At 56.4% G+C, this 6,000-nt stretch overlaps 1 pseudogene; it reads left to right on the forward strand.

The window, feature by feature from the left end:
- Nucleotides 1-4,234: 4,234 nt before the first annotated feature.
- LOC138581510 (5.8S ribosomal RNA) lies at nucleotides 4,235-4,385 on the forward strand (annotated as a pseudogene).
- Nucleotides 4,386-6,000: the final 1,615 nt, after the last annotated feature.

Consider the following 6,000-nt stretch of genomic DNA (forward strand, 5'->3'; position numbering starts at 1 on the left):
GTCTTGGGAGGGGTTGGGGCACATTGGTGTGGGTCTGGAGGCAGGGTTGGGGACAGTGGTGTGGGTCTGGAGGGAGGGATAGGGACACAGTGATGTGCGTCTGGAGGGAGGGATATGGACACAGAGGTGTTGGTCTGGAGGGAGGGTTGGGGCACATTGGTGTGCGTCTGGAGGGAGGGATATGGACACAGAGGTGTTGGCCTGGAGGGAGGGTTGGGGCACATTGGTGTGGGTCTGGAGGGAGGGTTGGGGCACATTGGTGTGGGTCTGGAGGGAGGGTTGGGGCACATTGGTATGGGTCTGGATAGAGAGATAAGGACACCATGGTGTGGGCCTGGAGGGAGGGATGGGGACACAGTGGTGTGGGTCTGGAGGGAGGGATAGGGACACAGTGGTGTGGGTCTGGGGGAGGGATGGGGCACATTAGTGTGGATTTGATGGGAGGGATGGGGACATTGGTCTATGTCTGGGGGAGGGATGGTTCATCCAGGTGTGGGTCAGGTGGGCAGGATGGGGGCATCTTGCTTTGTGGATGGAGGGATGGTGGCATCTTGGTGGGGTCTGCAATGGATGGGGGCACATTGGTGTTGGTCTGCAGGGAGGGATAGGACATCTTGGTTTGAGTTGGATGGGGACATTAGTGTGGGTCTGGAGGGAGGGGATGGGGCACATTGGTGTGGGTTTGGTGGGAGGGACAGGCACATTGGACTGGGTGAGGTATGGGGCACATTTGTGTGGGTCGGGGGTGGGATGAGGGCATATTGGTGTGGGTCTGAAAGGAGGGATGGTGGTATCTTGTGGTCTGCAATGGATGGGGGCACATTGGTGTCGGCCTGAAACAGGTATGGGGCATCGGTTGGTCTGGAGGGTGGATTGGGGCATCCTGGTGAGGGTGGGATGGGTATATCTGTGCATCAGGAGGGTGGGATGGGTCATCTTGGTGTGGCTCTGCAGGGAGGGATGGGCATCTTGGTTGGGTCTACAATGGATGGGGGCACATTGATGTTGGTATGAAGAGCGATGAGGCATTCTGGTTTGGGTCAGATGGGGACATCATTGTGGCTCTGGAGGGACGGGGTGGGGGCACATTGGTGTGGGTTTGATGGGAGGGACAGGCACATTGTTCTGGGTGAGGTATGGAGCACATTTGTGTGGGTCTGGGGAGGGATGAGTGCATATTGATGTGGGTCTGGAAGCAGTGATGGTGGCATCTTGGTTGGGGTCTGCAATGGATGGGGCATATTGGTGTTGGTCCGGAACATGTATGGGGCATCTGTTGGTCTGGAGGGTTGGTGTCGGTTTGCTGGGAGGGATGGGGCACATACGTGTGTGGGGAGGGATGGGGCTTCCTGGTTTGGGTTGGATGGGGACATCAGTGTGGGTCTGGAGTGAGGGCATGGGCGCACATTGGTGTGGGTTTGATGGGAGGGACAGGCACATTGGTCTGGGGAGGGATGGGGCATATTGGTGTGGGTCTGGAGGGAGGGATGGGGCATATTAGTGTGGGTCTTGAGGGAGGGGATGAGGGCTCATTGGTGTGGGTTTGATGGGAGGTACCGGCACATTGGTCTGGGTGAGGTATGGGGCACATTTGTGTGGGTCTGGGGAGGGATGAGGGCATATTGGTGTGGGTCGGGAGGCAGGGATGGTGCCATCTTGTTTAGGGTGTGCAATGAATATGGGCACATTGGTGTTTGCCTGGAACAGGTATGAGGCATCTGTGTGCATCTGGAGGGTGTGATGGGGCATCGTGGTGTGGTTCTGAGCGGGAGAGATGTGGCACATTGGTGTGGGTCTGGAGGGAGGGATGGGGACACATGGTGGGTCTGGACGGAGGGTTGGGTTACATTGGTGTGGGTCTGGAGGGAGGGATAATGACACAGTGGTGTGGGTCTAGAGGGGGGATAGGGACACTGGTGTGGGTCTGGAGGGAGGGTTTGGGGACAGTGGGTCTGGAGCGAGGGTTGGGGCACATCGATGTGGGTCTGAAGGGAGGCTTGGGGTACAGTGGTGTGGGTCTGGAGGGAGGGTTGGGGAACATTGATGTGGGTCTAGAGGGAGGGAAAGGGGCAGATTGGTGTGGGTTTGATGGGAGGGATGGGGACATTGGTCTGTGTCTGGGGGAGGGATGGTTCATCCAGGTGTGGGGCATGATGGGGGCATCTTGCTTTGTGGATGGAGGGATGGTGGCATCTTGGTGGGGTCTGCAATGGATGGGGGCACATTGGTGTTGGTCTGCAGGGAGGGATGGGACATCTTGGTTTGAGTTGGATGGGGGCATTGGTGTGGGTCTGTAGGGAGGGTTTGGGGCACATTGGTGTGGGTTTGATGGGAGGGACAGGCATATTGGTTTGGGTGAGGTATGGGGCACATTGGTGTCGGTCTGGAACAGGTATCGGGCATCTGTTGGTCTGGAGGGTGGATTGGGGCATTCTGGTGTGGGTGGGATGGGTATATCTGTGCATCAGGAGGGTGGGATGGAGCATCTTGGTGTGGCTCTGCAGGGAGGGATGGGCATATTGGTGTGGGTCTGAGAGGGAGGATCGGGCACATGGGTGTGGGTCGGGAGGGATGGGTACATTGTTGTGGGTGTGAAGGGAGGCATAGGACACATTGGTGTGGCTCTGGTGAGAGGGATGGGCGCTCATTGGGGGAGGGATAGGGACATCTTGCTGTGTGGGGGGAGGATGGAGCATCATGGTATGGGTCTTGAGGAAGGGATTGAGCATCGTGGTGGAGTCTGGATCAGAGGGGGGCATCGCTGATCTGGAATGGAGGGAGAGGGCATATGATGGGGGTATGTCAGGGAATGATAGAGCATGTGGGTCTGAGTGAGGGCAGGAGCACTCTTTTGGGAAGGAAGGGGCATCATCTTGGTGTGAATGGAGGGATGCGGTATGTATGTCTAGAGAGAAGGATGGTGGTTTATGGGAGGGGTGGGAGCATGTTGTCGAAGGGATGGGGTAATCGGGTGTGGGTATAGAGAAAGGGCGGATGGTGCCATCTGAGTGAGTCTGGAGGTAGAGGTGAAGCATATGGGTTTGGCTCTGAAAGTTGGAGCTTCTTGGTGTAGGTGTGGAGGGACGGATGTTGGTACCTGTGTGGGTTCGCAGGGAGGGATGGTGGCATGTGGGTTGGGAGGGAGGTGGCATTTGAATCTGGAACATGTGTTTGGAAGGAGAAATGGGTCATTTGAGTGTGAATTCGGACATGCAGGGCTGGTGTATCTGCTTGTGAGTTGGGGCATGAAAGATCATTAGCAATGGATCAGCCAGAGCGAGAGCTGCGGGCACGACCTCGGTTGCATCCCAGACGTGCACACCCACAGCCCGGGGCACCACTCAGAGCGGTCCGGGGTGTGTGGGCAACCAGGTGCCGGGGAGCGGGTATTCCCTTTCACCGTAGGGGGTCAACGACCCAGCAGATGGACAGGATCGCCTGGCTGGGTTGGGTTAACCCGCTGGGGATGTCCACAACCACGCACCTGAAAAGGAGCCTGGCGCGGGCCACTCTCCTCACCGAGCCGGCTGGTCTGCTGGCTGAGGGCGTGCGCTCCTCACTCTAACCCGCCAGTCAGTGGGCATTGGTGGGCGCGCCCTGCTCAGCAGGGAAGCCCAGAATGGGGGGAGCCGAGGGAAATCCGACTACTCCGATGGGCGCCTCCCCAGGCAGACGGGCCCGGCATGCCAGGCGCAGGCCCTGATCCATGGCACATCAGGCTCACTCGACGGGCAGGTGTCAAGGTTCCAGCCGCCCACATCTGTGGGCAAGCGATGGCTAGGTCTGCTGGCGCAGCGGGTAACCTTCCCTCTTGCCCAGGTTGCTGGAACTCGGCCCTGTGCGGCTAGGGTGGGCTTTGACGACTCTAGCAGTCCCACCCGACCCCCTGCCTGTGCTGTCTCTGGCCCGCCTCGCCGTCTGTCCACCCCCAGACGCCCGCTCCCCAAAAGGGGAGCGGAAGGGGTTGGGGAAGGAAGAGTGGATCGGGCCGGGTGGGCCGGTGGCAGAGCGGCCTGCCTCCATTCCCCCTGGGAAGCGTTGTGCTGCTGCAGCGGTGGATGGGTTTCCCGGGCTGAGCGCGTGGATGATTATTATTATTTTTTCAATCACAATGGTCTCAGCCAAGCTAGACAGGGCCCTGGGCTGTCTCACCAAAGGCAGCGCTACCTCCCACTGGCCTCTCCTGCACCGGCAGAATCAGGCTGACGTCTGGAGCAAAAAAAAAGTTGCCTGTGACTCTTGGCAGTAGATCACTTGGCTCATGTGTTGGTGAAGAATGCAGCTAGCTGTGAGAATTAGTGTGAATTGCAGGACACATTGATCAACACTACCAATGCACCATGCGGCCCCGGGTTCCTCCCGGGGCTACACCTGTCTGAGGGCTGCTCGTACATCAATCGTCCTGGGGGTTCTCTCCCAGGGGCGTGGCTGGGGCTGTCGCAGGGACCCCCTTCCCTTTGTCTCCCTAAGGTCAGACCCTAGTCAGCACCGTTGCAGGATCCCTGGATCAGGCGTGTAGGCTCATTGCTGGCGCATCCCGGCTTCCCCAGTCTCCCCGCCTCATGCGGGTTTCAGAAGGGCTGGATGGCCGGCGCACTCCGGATGTGGTGGCGGCAGCAGCCGGCCTTAAAAAAGCCTGGCGCACCTTAACCCTACCCTGGGACACCTGGCCATGCTGTGTGTGGCTGTCTGGTATCCTGTGGCTGCCAGCGCAGGATGGCCATGGAGCGCAGGCCTCGGGACCATGTGTGCCTTAGGCCGCAGGTCGGAACAGCGCACACTCTGCTGCGCCAGAGGCACAGGGCTGGGGTAACTCCCCCCCCCCCCCCCCCCTGTGTGTGCCTTGGGCCAGCTGTTAGGCAGAATCACTTGCAGTACTCCACAAGTGTCAGTACAATTTCCCCTTTGGTACAAGCCTGTACTACAGTTATGTGGTAGCAGTGGCTGAGCAGCCAGACTTATCCCAAGAGTTGAGTGAACGATAGAACAAGTTACACAAAGGACCAACAAATACAGTGATTCAAATATACACTTACTGAACGTTTATTGGTAAAAGAATATACATTTATTTACACAGTCCGTTTGAAAACATTACACTAGCAACAGCAGCTCAATACCACACACTAATATACTACAACTACACAACCAATAAGTTACTGAACAAGTTCAGCTCCCCTGAAGTGGGAGCAAAATGGCACTTCAGATACTTTTAAAACGGGTAAAAAGACAAGGTTATCCATAGCACAAATACTTGAATAGGCAGGGCAAAGGGTTTCAGTAAACTACAACCAGCAATTCAATTCATAGGCCTGGGCCAAAGTCAGTGGTTCTTTGTATAGGATAACACAGTTCTGGTAGTAAACGGTTAAGTCTTTGCCACAGAGTGTAGAAGAATTTGGCTAGGTGAAAAGTTTAACACATGTTTAGGGATGGACAAGCCTTCCAAGTTGAGGAAAGTTCCACGAATTTTCGCGATGGCGGAAAAGATTTCCGGACCACATTTGCACAGTATCTTGTAAGTGAAGAAGAGCTGTAGCTGAGGCAGTTTTTCCTGGCAGTTTGAGCAGATCTTGCTGTTCCTGAGCTTCAGTCGTGGGGACAAGGAGGACGTCGGGAGGTTCCTGCACGGCCCAGGGATGAGGCCACAAGCTTAGCAAGACGTTGGTTTAAGGTGTGAGTTCCTTAAAGACCACAAACTGGTATCCTTCCCACTGGCTATCCAGTTTTCTACAGCACTCTGCAGAAAATTCAACCAGGAGGTACTGTGTCCAGGCGGTTTACAAGTTGGTTGTTCGCACCAACTCAAGGGAAGAAGTAAACCTTGAAGGGTTTTTCTGTCGATGGAGTTTCAGGCAATTCGGACCTGTAGCATTCCTCTTCCTTCAGCTCGTCTTCGGTTCTTTCGTTCCAGTGGTCGATTCCTCTTTCCAAGTCCCAGAGACCTGCTTTTAAACAGTTTTCCCCCATTTTTTCCAGCCTGGCTGTCACTCGCACAGCAGG

Source organism: Ambystoma mexicanum, chromosome 3p (genome assembly GCF_040938575.1).
Source record: "Ambystoma mexicanum isolate Mex_15411 chromosome 3p, UKY_AmexF1_1, whole genome shotgun sequence".
NCBI lineage: Eukaryota > Metazoa > Chordata > Amphibia > Caudata > Ambystomatidae > Ambystoma > Ambystoma mexicanum.